Source organism: Nanorana parkeri, unplaced genomic scaffold, assembly GCF_000935625.1.
Source record: "Nanorana parkeri isolate BGI_ZX_2015 unplaced genomic scaffold, ASM93562v1 scaffold2072, whole genome shotgun sequence".
Taxonomy (NCBI): Eukaryota; Metazoa; Chordata; class Amphibia; order Anura; family Dicroglossidae; genus Nanorana; species Nanorana parkeri.
The window spans coordinates 87,239-103,330 of NW_017308340.1; positions in this window are offsets into that span (position 1 = coordinate 87,239).

The following is a 16,092-nucleotide window of genomic DNA, read 5'->3' on the forward strand; positions in this document are numbered from 1 at the left end:
ACTTCTTCCACCTAACACCTTTGAAGCAGGATTGAACCAAAATTTGAGTTGTGGGTGGCCACATCGGGAAGGGGAAGAAATTAGGGGCAGTAGGGGTGGCGAAAGATAAAGTTGGTGTCAGGACTGGACGCAGACACCTTGGTCAGAGTGTATAGTGGCGAGTTGTTTCACCTTTAGCAGCCGCCTTTCCAATATCGCATTATATTGGAAAGCCCTGGGGGCATTCGAGTAGCGCTAGGGTACTCGAATGCCCCCAGTAGCATCCGAGTGCTGGGGGCATCACAAGCGATGTGTGACGTTTAGTCCTTCTCCCCTGAACTCTCTCCTCTACTATTAGATACCTTCAACTCAATCTCTCCTTCCTGCCCCTTCTCCCCACAATCCTTGTTAGCTCATATGCCGCAAGTACTCGGATGCTACTGGGGGCATCCGAGTAGCCTACCGGTACTCGGATACCCCCAGGGCTTCAACTATACACTCTGGCCATAAATGTTGCAGGCGGCCCCCAGGAACAAGGAGAAGTACTGACTGAAGTCAAGGTACAAGACAAACAGAATGCAAGATACAAGACCCGAACAGTAAACAAATATAAAAGACAAGAACTAGACACAAGAAACAAAACAGGTACAGGATTAAAGATACAAGGAAAGATTCTAGATCAAGTCAGGATTACGTTTCAAGATTAGCATACAGGCTTGTGTAGACAGGGCAAGACTTGACTAGACTGCAACTATCACGAGCCCAGAGCCCTGGGCTTGTGATGCTTAAATAGAGCACAACTAACCAACACCCAGGCTGTGTAGCCAGGATGATTAGCCCACAGCTGACTAGACTGTGGTAGGTGCAATTACGAGAGACAACCACCAGATGGAGCTGAGTGGTTGCGACAGATATAGGAGCATTTGACATGATCCTATTAGTTGGCTTTACCGATAAACACATTACATTACATTAGATGTTACATATCTTTTCATTTATTTAGGTAAACTATCCAATGTCCAGTAAATACCTGGTGATCCTGCCAGTCCTTCCCCTCCTATTTGTTTCTGACCATGCTAAGCAGGGAAATAGATCCATGCTGGCGTGGTCAGTTGTCAGGGTAGCATGCACAGGCGTCCTAACACCACATGTAGGTACCCACGCAGGATGACCAAATTTATATGCCCACACAGGATAGGGTTCTATGCACACAGTTTATTTGCTACACATCAACAAAACTACAAACCCCCTCTGGTTTAGCAGTGAAGTAATAAACCCACCGTTGGGACAAACACACACCTACAGCCAGGGGGAAGCAACAAGGAGGGGTAACAGGCCTGCAGATATTTGGCAGGCCTCAGGATAAAAGGAGAGTGGTCAGGTACAAGCCGGGTCGTTAACAGGAGGGCAGCAGCACGGTACAGAAACAGGATTCAAGGAGAGTGGTCGGGTAACAAGCCGGGTCGGTGACAGGTCTGCAGATAGGAAGCAGGGTTTCAGGTTTATGGGAATCAGTCAAGTGCAGACGACGCAAATACTGAGCCAGCTTCCTGACTGCAGGTAGGGCCTAAATACCCTCCCAGGAAGCACCAGGTGATGGGATGATCAGTCACAGCTGGGGCACACCCGCTGGTGAGTACTGGAGCTGCAGGTTCCTTACAGTCCCTGGCTGCTGGAGACACCCGCAGGCGAGCACAGGAACTGCAGGACCTGGCTCCAGCGCCACCTGGGGGTGCTCTGGATCCTGACATCAGGGCGCATCTCTGCTGTGTGAATATTGTGTTAAAACGCTTATAAATAAACCCTACGAGTTAACTTTACTTTAAAAGAAAATCAAAGGTAGTAGAGGCTGCAACCGGATTTACCCTCCCTGCCGCCCCAACTTTTAACTTTTTTATCACTTTTTAATTGTTTTGTTTTTTTCTTCACTTTAAAAAAAATTATTTATCTTGTCATCTTTTATTATTATTTTTTTATATAATTTATCTTATTATTTTTTATAATTATTTTTGTATTTTTTTTCTTACTATTTTTTTACTTTATTTATTACTTTATTTTTAATGTAATTATTACTTATTTTTAACTTATTTTTATTTATGTAATTATTTTTTTTATCAATTTTGTTTTCACCTAACTTTTATGCTATCACACAGGAGCTAACAAGTCACTGTGTGATAGCCTTTGGAGGTGACAGGTTCTCTTTATTGAACCTGTCACTTTCAATACAGGAGTTCTAGCACAGTACTGTGCTGGAACTCCTGTGACAGGTGAGAGAGGAAGAGCACAGCTCTCCCCTATCACTGTGTACGCGAAGTGGCAGGGTTACTTTTAACCCTGCAAATATAAGTGATCTCGGTGACATATATTGGCACAATGCCGAAAGTGCCATTTTCCTGCCGATACATCGGCGTATCTCTGCTTTCTTTCCTCCCGCTGGGCGCTGCTCTGTGTCCCAGCGGGGAGGAGAGAAACTGTCACAGGCGGCCGAGCGCTGCAAGAGGAGAGCGCTGGGAGCGGCCGGCATCTCTCCTCCCACAACGCTCAGCGTCCTATCACAGTCCGGCAGAGCGGTGTGTGGGCGGAGACAGAGGAGTCACAGGAGACTGAGCTCTCCTCCATACACCGCTCGATCAGCCTCCTGTAACAGCGTGTCAGAGAGAAGAGCGGGTACAAGCAGTCGGGATCAGTGATCGCTGAGTGTTTGTAGATAATTGAGGACAGAATACGTTAACTATATCCTCAATTATGAATGAATGGGAAGTGATCTGCATCACATCTACATCACTTCCTGTTCATTCATGATTGTGGTTATAGTAAACATACCATGTTCTCAAGTTATGAAAGAATAGGAACACTCAGTATAAAGGATTCCTGTTTATTGATAACAGGGAAACAGAAAAAGAGATTGAGGACTCAATCTCTTCTATTTTATCTCTTCTTTCTATTTTATCTGTTTAGACCCCCAATATTTCCCCGAAGCCCCTAAAAGTAATGTAAAAAATAACAATATTTAATAACAAATGAATACATAAAAATAAATATAAAAAAATAAAAAAAGTTTATAAGAAAATAAAAATAAAATAAAAAAAATTTTCGGTATCGGTTTCGGCCTGACAATTTTCTTTTATTTCGGTTTCGTTTCGGTTTTAAAATGTTCATTTCCGGTGCACCTCTATTAGTTACACCTTAAGCTTCTCCTCCCGGTAAACATGAGGGTGATGGTGCTGCGGGTTCAAAACACAAGTTTGGGACCTGTCTGTGGAATAGTTTCTTTATCTTTATTGAAATTCTGTTGCATTTTGTCTTGCTGTATAACAATGAGTTAACTGGCTTTTATGGATGATTTCAGGGGAAATATTCAGGGCTCCATTTCTACACCATACAAAACAGGCCAAACGTGTGCGAAGTGCGAGGGGAAATGCGACAATGGCTTGTGCAGTAAGTATTTTTTATCTTTACAATCAATTCTTGCAGGCAAAGGGAAGATACAGTCCTTAGGTGAGCATGAGTTTCAATATATTGTGCTATTGTGACATATTCTGAAATGAAAGAGCAATTCCCCACAACCGGTTTGTAGTAGGGTTGCCACCTTTTTCTTCAAGCGAAACCCGAACACTCTAGTGACGCACAAACATTTTTTGGGGAAGAATGAGTGTTGGCTTATTCACATGTAAATAGCGCCACCCATTCGTATGTAAATATCACAGTTGAGACTATTTTCAGTGGGGGGGCCAGTAGCCCCTATCCTAATTTTGGTTGCCCCCTGTCTGGCTGACATCTTGTGTTCGGGTTTCAGCTGCCATAAAACTTGGACACAGCATTCAAACCCGGACTGTCTGGGTGAATCCTGAACAGGTGGCAGCCCTAGTTTGTAGCACCCTGATGTGGCAGGTTCTTTGGCCTGTTCCTGCATGGGGGCCTGCTATACAGTTTCAGTGAAACTCCAGTAACCAACACTCCTGTTGACTATTCCCTTAAAGGAGAACTATGGGGTTAAGGCTTTTCCCCATAGTTCTCCTTAGGGTAATGGAAGGACACAAACTAGCGTCCCCCAGCCCCTCCCCTGTCACGGCATACTGAGACACCGCAGCTGAAGCAGATTCCGGCAGAGAGCCGTGACAGGATCGAGAGGTGAGCGAACGCCGGTATGTGTTCCCTCACCTCCCGATCTACTGAGCCGACCTGTGACAGTCTCATTGTCACAGGTCGGCTAGAACTATGAGGTGAGTGAAAAGCACTCACCTCATAGTTCTCCTTTAAGACACTCCACTCTTCTCAGCTTTAGGCTTAGTGAGGAACCACTTAATGACATACTCAGAAAGTGCTCCTCAGCGTATAGTGGCTCCAGGCTTGGTACGCAGGGGGTCCCATCGAGCGCTGGAGGCCCATAGTACAAGAGGTACATGGTTGCATGGCGCATTACCAAGCAGGATGACCCTTCTCTACTAGGCCACCCCAAGATCCCCACCCAACCAGAGGCGGTTTTAATGTCTCTGCTCCCAAGGTATTGGCAACACCATTACCTGCTGGAAGGAGTAGACCACACCAGCATACTTGTTGGCACATAGAAAAATGTACTTGTGAATTGCAAATGAGGTGAATCTTCAGAAACAGCAGCTTCTATCAGGGGTGTAACTAGAATTCACAGGGCCCCATAGCAACATTTTGTTTTCTTCCCTGATGGCACATTGGGCATATTCCAAGAAGCGGCGTCAATAGGCCCGCACCTGGGTGACACCATTGGAGGGATGACACCAAAATGACTGATTTGGTGTCACCCCCACTGTAAAGTCGGGCACTCGGTCCCGGACCGAGAGCCCAACAGTTGCACGAGAGAGTAAGTGATCTGGTGTGATAAGGTATCGTGAACGTCCCCTCCTCTCTCTGCCAGCGTCCATCACCAAGAAAGACACCAGCAGGTATCAACAAGATGGCCTGCACATGCCCGTAACGTCATTGTGCGTGATGACGTCATGCATGGTGACATCATGGCAGGGTGTTACCCGGTACCCACTCCGGCTGAGACCCAGCCTTGGGACACCCCTGATTCCAAGAGGACAATGCCAGGATTCAGCGGGCTCAGATTGTGAAAGAGTGGTTCAGGGAGCATGAGACATCATTGTCACACATGGAAGGGTCACCACAGAGTCCAGACCTTAACCCCATTGAGAATCTCTGGGATGTGCTGGAGAAGACTTTACACAGCGGTCCGACTCTCCCATCATCACTACAAGATCTTGGTGAAATATGAATGCAACCCTGGACGGAAATAAACTTTGTGACATTGTATAAGCTTATGGAAATGATGCCATGGGGAATGTGTGCCGATATCAAAGCTAAAAGCGGTCCTATGAACAATTACAGTGTTTGACTTTTTTGGTCAGGCCGTGTATAATTGACCATGTGGAGATTCACTGTGTAGCCATCTGCAGCTGTTGTCACCACCATGATGATGACCGTGAGCAAAGACATCCAGCTGCTGGTATGAGTGCATGGAGAGGAAGGGGCTCAAAAAAAAGCAGGAGATCCGCAGTACTAAGATGCAAACGAGGATGAAAACCCACGAAAGCTGTATTTTCTACAGTTATATCAACTGTAGCTCAGACTCAGCAAGGGGTGTGCCGGACCTCTGCAGAGATACCTCTGCCCCCACACAAAAAAAGCAAGGGTCCCGCTCTGCAGCTACTGGGAGGGGACAGCATGGCAAGACTGTCTCTTCTGCAAAGAAAAAACCTTCCTGTTGGCAACATTTTGTTACAAGAAAAAAAAATCCACTTTAGGGGCTGAATTCCAAACAGATATAAAGGACATATCAGTGTAAGTAACTGAAATCCACATGTTATTAAAGGAGAACTATGGGGTTAAGGCTTTTCCCCATAGTTCTCCTTAGGGTAACGGGAGGACACAAACTAGCGTCCTCCCGTCACCCAAAGCTCAGTATACCGCGAGCTGTAGCTCGTGGTATACTGAGACGGCGCAGCTGAAGCGGATCCTGACAATTATGCCGGGATCTGCCCGGTTGCGTGACTGACAGCTGGCTCTGCCTATCTAGAGGCAGAGCCAGCTGTACCCGCCCCCTCCCCCGTCCGTTCCGCTAGTCAGCGCTGGAAGATCAGAGCGTGGAGGGTGGAATCCAGCCCCTCCCCTGTCAAGGCAGAGAGCCGTGACAGGATCGAGAGGTGAGCGAGCGCCAGTATGTGTTCGCTCACCTCCCGATCTACTGAGCCGACCTGCGACAGTCTCATTGTCACAGGTTGGCTAGAACTATGAGGTGAGTGAAAAGCACTCACCTCATAGTTCTCCTTTAACATCTAACAGCCGCTGTTCAGCAGAGGACAGGCTTGGAGAGGCGGAGGCAGCAAATGGAGCCGAGCAGTTGTGCTTCATTGCTGATGTGCTAACAAGGTGCTTCTTGATAGGAGAAGAGACCAGAGTGACAGAGAGGTGAGCTTATCAGCCAGGAACTTTTCCAGGCACTTACAAGACCTGTAAGTATTACTAAACTGCAGCAGAGCAAAATCGGGTCTTCTGCCATGCCAGACGGGAGTTTAACTTTAATCTGAGTTGAGCCCAGTGAAGTCAGAATCCAGAGCTACCCTCACATGCGCAGTAGGCGGGTGTGCATTCCAAGGCATGGCTTTTGTATTCAACTCTGTATCACATATGATGTAAAACAGTCAAAGAAACCATGACTGTCACATAAATGCTGGGGATGGTTCCCACTTCTGACCACAAGGTGGCAGTACAGTACACCAGATTCCAGAGTGCAGACAAGGACAGTTCACCTGCCCATACACTGCACGATTCTCGTACGAGAATCGGGGGAAATCCCGCGATCGTACGATAGTCGTGCAGTGTGAATGAAGACGTGCGACGGTTTCTACTGTACGGTCGCACGTCTTTTGTCTAAGGAGCAAGCTAGAAAACCAGCAGAAAACCTTACAATTTTCGGCTGGTTTGAACGGTGCTCGGGAGACAAATGCCGATCGGACCGGTGTGCGCACGCGCACACTGCCCGTTCAGCATTGCGGTCATCGGAAGCCCGCCCCTCAGGGGGGCAGGCTTGCAATGATCGCAAGTACGATCTGCCTGTCCAAGATGGGCAGATCGTACGTTTTTTAAATTGCTTACAACCATCGCAAGACTAAGGTCTTGCAATGGTTGTAAAGTGTATGGCCACCTTAACACAGTCTACAGCACACGTAGCTCCCAAGTGTCCCTGATTTGGAGGGACTATCCCTGCAATGGAACCAAATCTCTCTGTCCCCCTCTCCGTCTTAGTAGTCCCTCTTTTTGTACTGATGTATGGATCTCTCTAAAAATGTTTAACTATCTCAAGTGTCTTACTGCACTGAACCTTGTATTTAACCTTTCACTGGCAAGAATTATTTTTCCTTATTTGCACATGTTATAATCCCCATTTTAGGCCTGAAAATAACTTAAAACCCCCGAGAGTTCTATATTTCCTGAAAGCAGGGACCCAGTAGCATAACATGGTGGCAGTTTAATTTTTTACGTCACATGACATTAGCACAACTCTTTATCAAACCCAAAATTTCAGTAAAAATGACACTTAAGTTAATTTTAATACACTGTAGCAGAGCATCCCAGAGGGAGGCTGGGAAAGTCCTGTTCGGAGTTTATACGTGTAGCGCTCACCCCCGAAGGAGCCGCTGAATATTGTAATAGGTTCTCCTACCTGTTGGTTCCAGCTGCCAGTCCCCTTTGATCAGCAACAGCACACCGACACTCACGGACAGAACGGCTCGAGTCTTAGGGTCTTTTTAGGGTATTTATTTGCAACATCAATAGGAGAGAGAGGGTTTAGGGTCTGAACCAAGCCCATCACTACTCTCCTATACATTTAGGAATTGCAAATCCGGGCTCCAGTGCAGGGTTTACTCCTCTCTTCTCCACTGGCAATTTAAAGGAGAACTATGAGGGGGGAGGGAGGGGTGCTTATCACTCACCTCATAGTTCTAGCCGACCTGTGACAATGAGACTGTCACAGGTCGGCTCAGTAGATCGGGTAGTGAACGAACACATACCGGCGTTCGCTCACCTCTCGATCCTGTCACGGCTCTCTGCCAGGAAACCCTAACCCCATAGTTCTCCTTTAAGCTCACCTGGAACCTGTACTCGGAGCTCTCTGCCTGGGGATCAGACAGGTCCTGTCTGAGAGAGCTGCAAGGTTGGTGAAAACTTGCAAACAGTTTATGTGGAAGCTGACAAGCGGTAGGCCTGCTCAGTCTGTTAGTTAGGAGCTATATCTTTTGTTTGTGAAGTTAGTGCCGGGGTACGGCTCGGTTTTATTTTGTTGATTTCTTGTGAACCCCTGTGCAGCACCTGTGAAGGCTCTTGTAAATATCCCCAATAAACACTGCACTGCCCCTACTCACCTGGATTTGGTATCTGTGCCCAAGAGACTGCTTATTCCCAGGGGGCTTATGTGCCAGCTACCGATCGCCTGCTCACAACATATAAACAAAATAAAATACCACATTTTTTATAGAATATACAATATGTTATGATGAGTAAATAGATACCCAACATGCCATGCTTAACCACTTAAAGTCCGCTGTGTTACACCCCCTTCCTGTCCAGGACATTTTTCAGTATTCAGCACTGCGGTACTTTGACTGACGTTTATTCCGTCATGCAGCGCTGTACTGAAATTAATTTTATACCATTTTTAGGGACACATAGAGCTTTCTTTTGGTGGTATTTATTCACCACTGGGGGTTTTATTATTTAATATATTAAGGACAAATTACCGACAATTAAAAAAACAAAAACTGTTTCCCCCTATAATAAATGATAAAAAATTTATTATTACCCAATTTTTTGCTAAAATATAAAAGACGGGGTCACGTCGGGTAAATAGACACCAAACATGTCAAGCCTTAAAATTGTGTTCGTGCGCGAAACCTCAAAAAATTACAATACCCAAAATTGGCCATATGCAACGCTTTAAAAGCTTTTACCGCTCATCAGTTTAGTGCTAACAGTGATTAATGGCCCTGGAATGATTGCTCTCACTGCGACGTTCGCGGCGATATGTGTAGCGCAATTGTCATTTTTGCACGCTGGCGCATCAAATGCGTATTAACGTTTATATATGCGTATACGTGGGGGTGGGGGACTTAAACATTTTGTGGGGGTTTTTTTACTTTTTTTATATGTGACTTTTTTAAAAAACTTGTTTTGCACTTATTGTTATTGCTATCACATAGGGGGCTAACATTCCCCCTATATAATAGCAAAGGCACACTGACAGGTCCTCTTTATGGAGACATTAGGGGTCTCTAAGACCCCTAATGTCACCTGGGGACCCCAAAAGACTGTCACTCTCGGCTCCCTGCAGGGAACCCCCCGCTCCGATTCTGCAGCACTGACTGGAGGAACGGACGGGGGAGGGGGCGGGTACAGCTGGCTCTGCCTCTAGATAGGTAGAGCCAGCTGTCACTCACGCAGCTGGGTGGATCTCGACAGTAATGTGGGGATCCGTCCCGGCTGCGGCGGTCTCAGTATAGCTGTAGCTCGCGGTATACTGAGCTTTGGGTCATGGGAGGAGAACTATGGGAAAGACACTTACCCCTTTTTATTTTCATGAAATGTGCACCTTTCTTCCATTCTTTGTTACATCTCAGCGTTGCTGACCTCTTGCAGTCTATTTGTATCCACTTCCTATCTACATGCGCTCCAGTGATGACTGCGTTGGTTTTCTAAGGGCGGTTTTCATGATGGTGACAACATTGGACCATGCCTGTTTAATGTGCGCTAAGACAGCCGCTTGTGGCCTCCATCAGAAGTCCATATGACAATGCGGAACAGTTGGGAGTAAGGGACAGAGTCCTGGAACAAGGTCCCTCACGATGGGATTACCAGGCAATTATTTTACAGAAAGCGGCAGATTATAAAAAATCCTTTTGGAAATGACGTGAACACGTTAAACCTTAAATACAAATGTAAGGATTGGGTTTAAAGTGACATTAAACCAATACTGTAATGTGCGCCTTACTGTAATCCATGGTTGTTTCCCTTCTCTTTGCTGCCCTTCCTTTTAAATCCTCATGTCTTCTCATGCTGGGGGAGAACTTCCCTTTGCAGCTGAGTGCCTCTTCCTGTAGTGCTGGCACAGGTTGTGAACCTGCACACAGACACCATGTATCCATTCCAGAGACAAGGCAGTCTGCTGCACAACAGAAGTTCTGCCCAGCATGAGAAGAGATACAGATTTAAAAGGAAGAGCAGCAAAGAGAAGGGAAACCACCATGGATTACAGTAAGACGCACATTACAGTATTGGTTTATCTGAGGGTTTAATGTCACTTTAGGAAGATTGAATTGTACAAATATTGAATCTCTAATTTTTCTTTGCAGCTAATCCATGCTCCTGTAACACGGAGCCCTCAAACTGTGGGACCTACAAATCAAGATGCAACGATCCAGCTTTCAAAAATATATGCCCATTAACATGCGGGTGCACCAACGGTGAAATTTTTTGACCTCTACGTTGTCAAACGGCATTAAAAGCTATTAAGGAATAAAACATATTCATCATCCGTCCGTCTGTACTTGTTTTTTTTCTTCAAATGTTGATATATCCAGAAATAATCTTCTTAGACCCACTCTTATGTAGACAGTAAGGCATTTGCTGACTTGACAATATTCGCAGGCAGCGTCCAACTTCCCTGTGCTTGCACTGCAGGCTGGTGCAAGGATATTTTGCAGGGTCTGGAGGTCGTTGAACCTAGCCTCTTTTTCTACGGGATGGGGCCTCCATCCGCCCCAGCCGTCCCCGTGTTCAGATGGCCCATGTGGAATGCACACTAGAACTGCGAGTAACATAATTTACATCACTTCTGCCTGGGATTTGCTGGAAAACTGGAAGTAGACATGTGCGATTTGTTTTGTTCCAAATCAAAACTCGGGCACATTTTCCGAAATTCATACATTCGGACACATCCGAATTTCCGAATCCCAATGCATCTGAATGTGTCTGAATCACAATTTCCGTTTCCGAATTTCAGATTCCGTCCGAATTTTGTTCAAAAACGAAACTGAATCGGACATGTGACTTTTCTGGCCAATCAGTAGTTTTTTTCGGTTTAATGCATCCGCTTGGCTCTGAACACGAATTTTCGTTACGGCAACATGGGAGCCATATAGAGATTATATATATATATATATAATCTCTTTGATGACAAGCGTAAGGTTAAAGATCCATTAACTAAAAAGGTTTATTGTTCACTTATACATAATTGAAACGATTCAGTAGTGGGTTAATCCCTGACTTAAGTAGCATGTGTGAAGCTAGATCCCTGGGTATATGGTTTAAGTATCTGGAGGACCATATGAAAGAGCCTCGGAGAAGATATTCACAAATTGTTAACTGTATTTAATTTGGCTATAGTTTTTTTTTTTTTTTTGGCAGATAAACGTGCGACGAATGCGCGTATACGGGTCGTGTTGTTTATGAGCAATCTCATCCAATTGTTGCAGAGAAGCTCAACCCGTGAGCAGTATGTCCATTAGTATGTATCAAATTGTGCCGATCAACAGGGATGGTTTTGGTTCTACAGTTTTCCAAGTATTCCTGTTAATGACACCACTGTGGTTCTGGCATAGACTATGAGTGGGGAGACATCTAGAGTACTAGTTCATAGTGTTCCTACAATTGGTTGTACTCACGGTTTAGATGTCTCAGACCCAAACTCTCCGCTATATTCCCAAATCCTGGAAAGCAGGATTTGGGAATATAGCGGAGAGTTTGGGTCTGAGACATCTAAACATACTAAGACATGTCTGAGACATGTCCATACATACTAATGGACATACTGCTCACGGGTTGAGCTTCTCTGCAACAATTGGATGAGATTGCTCATAAACAACCCGACCTCGAGAGATTTCACTACATCATACATCAAGTTAATTAACATCATCCTTTCTCACACAAGGATAAGAAAATTCATATATAATCCCCTTTAAATCACACCTTTAAGGAGAAAGATTGTTAATATCAAGATCTTCACTGTGTTTGAGAATAGAAGTTCTATTTTCCGGGTTTCTAACCATCACCCCCTAAAAAAATCGAGGAATCAAATTCTGCCTTAGTGTGTATGGGGCCCATTGAATGTTTGAGTGAATGATTGAGTGCTACGTACAACGTTGTTCTTTTATTAGGAATTTGGGAAGCAGTTACATGTTGGTGTTTAATATATCTTTTGCAAATCAATACATTTTGTACTTTTATACGCATATACTGGTCGCGGTCTGTGTAGTAACCACTAATGCCAGTGTCTTCATCTCTGGAAGACCTCCCTTTTTGCCATTATCATATGCCAATCTACTCAAGATTAAGGATGTTTCTCACAGTCGTCATTCCTTGCAAATCCCAAACTTTACATCAACAGTTCCAAGCACTGCCCTTTGAGCTCTCAAGTACACCGTAACCAATATAATTAATAAATACTCATAAATGGTAAAACGTGTCTCTCATTGTAATATCTCCAATAGAGATTAGGTGCAAATTGGTCATTATAAAGTCTACTATAAATTGATGCCAAAAAAAAAAAATAAGTGCCAAAGTGCCAAGATTTAAAAAACCATCAGTGATAAGTCCTTCTTATAGCTGTAGTGTGCAAACTCCCGGTGACTGTGAAACACACCGCACTCACCAGACTTCCATATTCAAAGAGGCATCACAATCCCGGATCGCAATCACAGTGAACGTTTGCTCCTCCACTCGCAATAGGAACTTCCTCCTCCACTCTGTGCTCTTTCACAGGAAAGCTTCAGGTTCAGGTGTGGTCGTTTAAAAAACGTATCCGTTCCAAGATTCCCAGAAACAATTGCTTTCTCAAAAAATATTCCAATCCGTCATGAACAAGCCAGTCGAATAATCACACAATTAAAATCCTTACAACTTAGCGTGTCCCAACCTCAGTGCGTGTCCACTTTCTACGCGTTTTGTAACAAATACTTTTTCAAGAAAGTGCAGACGTATTGAGGTTACTTGTTACTTTCCTCTCTCACAAACAGGAAACTGTCATATGTGACAGGAAGTCTATACCCATAGCAATTGCAATAATAAAAGTGGCCACCAGAGGCCACTCATGTAACAGGAAGTCTACATCCATAGAAAATGTAATAGTCAAAGTGGCCTCTAGATGTCATTCATGTGACAGGAAGTCTATATCCAAATCCATTGTAATAATAAAAATGGCCACCAGAGGTCACTCGTGACAGGAAGTCTAAATCCATAGCCATTGTAATAATAGAAAGTGGCCACTAGAGGTCACTCAAAATCCTATACAACTCATTCTTAACCAGTTTAAAATCCAGTACTACTTGTAATAATCAACACCATTCTAAAAAAGCCTATCTGATAGAAGGTCATCATTATAGTCATACAAATAATAAAATAATACCTATTCACCACTAAAGGGAATAAATCTAAAAGTGTTTAAAATCCATAATTAATAAAAAGTCATAATATTAATCATTAGCCCAAAAACAGTTTAAATCCAGCCCTACATTTAATCCCCCTGGCTGCATAGTTTCCAAAACATAAATCCACTTTGTTTCATTTTGTGAAATCTTTCTAATCAAATTGGACCCTCTCCAGTGTCTCGACACTCTATCTTTGCCACTTTATAGATTGCCACTTTATAGATCATTGGCTCGACCTCATCTGGAGTACGCGGTCCAACGACTATGTATCTATGCCCATTAATCTAAAGCCACAAGGGTGAGGTCCTTGCCATGAAATAGCTTAAAATGTCTCGAGAGGCTGGGTTTCCTAAACCCATTTTTTATATTTGTAATATGATTCTCACCTTTAGTTGTCTCTTGGTCCTTCCAACATATTGGAGACCACACGGGCATTGTAACAAATACTTTCCGATCAAGGACAGTGGAGGAGCAAACGTTGCGAGTGGAGGAGCAAACGTTCACTGTGATTGCGATCCGAGATTGTGATGCCTCCTTGAATATGGAAGTCTGGTCAGTGCGGTGTGTTTCGCACTGCAGTCACCGGGAGTTTGCACACTTCAGCTATAAGAAGGACTTACCACTGATAGTTTTTTACATCTTGGCACTTTGACACTTATTTTATTTTTTTGCATCAATTTATAGTAGACTTTATAATGACCAATTTGCACCTAATCTCTATTGGAGATATTACAATGAGAGATATAATCCTCCTGTCCCATCACACTTCTGACCGGACAAAAACCCAAATCCAACTGGGTGGGTGTGGTGGTGACAACGGATGCCTCCGTAAAATGTAGATAGATGAAAGTAGTCACTCGCACTCCATGATATTAAAGTCAATGTTGTTTATTGACTGAGATAACACACATCTCCTTAGCGACTTTAATATCATGGAGTGTGAATGACTACTTTCATCTAATTACAATGCGAGACACGTTTTACTATTTATGAGTATTTATTATTTATATTGGTTATATGTGACCTATTTGATATTTAGCACTATATTATTCACCTATTATGATGATTGATTAGCGCAGTGCATTTGTTTGATCTAATCTATGTATACTATTAGCACGGCAGCTTTTCATATTTTATATTTATCACTTTGAGACAGCTTCCATAACGCAGAGTTTTTTTTATATTCATCTCAAGTACACCCTGCCTGACCACCAAAATTAGGGATGTACCGATACTAGAATTTTGTTAATTTGCAGGTTCGTCCGAATGCACATGTCTACTGACGTCCCTAGAGTTGTAGAAACTCCTGCACAATTTGCCCAAAAGGATCCATTGAAATAATTCAGATCTACTCATAATAACAAACATAAGGGTGAAAGATTGGGGGGGGGGGATCAGCTGAAGAATCTTATAGTACAAGAAATCTGGTCCACCTTAGAAAGTTCCTTCCTCTAAACACCGAGAACTTCTCATGGTATGGAAGGTAGACATGTAAGCCGACCAAAAATGTGTTTTGTTTCGGATTTTTTCGTTCTTTCAGTCTTTTTGGGATTCAGGTCCGAAAGTCAAATTGTTTCATTATTCAGATTCAGAATTTGTTGCGGGCAGCTGGAGGAAGCAACAGATTTCGTATATAGAGTTTGCGCGTAGACTGGACAATATCATGTTAAACGAACAACTGTCTAGCATATTGGAGGATAAACAAGACAAGTTTCTGGGTACTTGGGAACCATGGATCTTCCACCGCCACCCGGATATGGATATGACTAGTGTTCGGGGTATCTAGGGACCCTGAAGGGTATGGGTGGGCAGGGATCGATGGGAATAAGGTGAGCTTACCTTCACAACATAAGAACCAATTGGTGGCTAACTGTGGTGGTAACCCTTCTATTCAACCAACCATGAGGATGTTGAGACCGTTCTACTCTTGTTCTTTTCTATCCTATTTTCTGTGGCATTGAGTGGCAATACCACGGTGTTAGGTGGCCTAAAAGTCACCCAGGATTCTCAGCCAGAGGGGCTGAGTGGCTCCAGGAAGCAATTGCTTGTACCAGGAAAGAGCTGGCTTCTCAGTCCTTTCCAGGTTTTCTTTATCTTAGTTGGGATCCTGGAGCCAGGAGATTTCTTAGAGCTCTGGGTGAAATGAAATCTCCATTCCTGGGCACATGCTTCAGTGGCAGCCAGCACCTGATTGTGCACCTGTGTGCATCCCTCATGAGGAGGGTGCTGGAGTGTGTTCAGGGCTCCTGCTGGGAAGAGGGACAGGTTGTGTCCAGGAGTCAGGCGGACTCCACTCAGATGCCAGAGTGAAGCCAGGAGGCTGTGTATGTGTTGGAGGCTGGAAGGCTTGGAGAGCCAGAGAGAGCCAGGCACACAAGGTGTGTGTGTGTGGGTGAATTCAAAAGATGCTCAAAGGCACAGAATACCCAGGAAGAGATTCTGTTGAGGAAAACCGTAAGGTCTTGGGACACTGAACAGGATAACCTGTGAAGGGTGAGCTGATATGTATGCTGAAGAAAGCTATTTATGTTGGATTCCTTTTTCTGCCTTTGGAATTAATAAAAGACTGTCCTTTGTTCTGTGAAAACGGCTTCATGACTGGTCCTTAAGCGCTCGCCATTTATGCTAACCTCCCCAACATCACATTTCTTTCTTTACT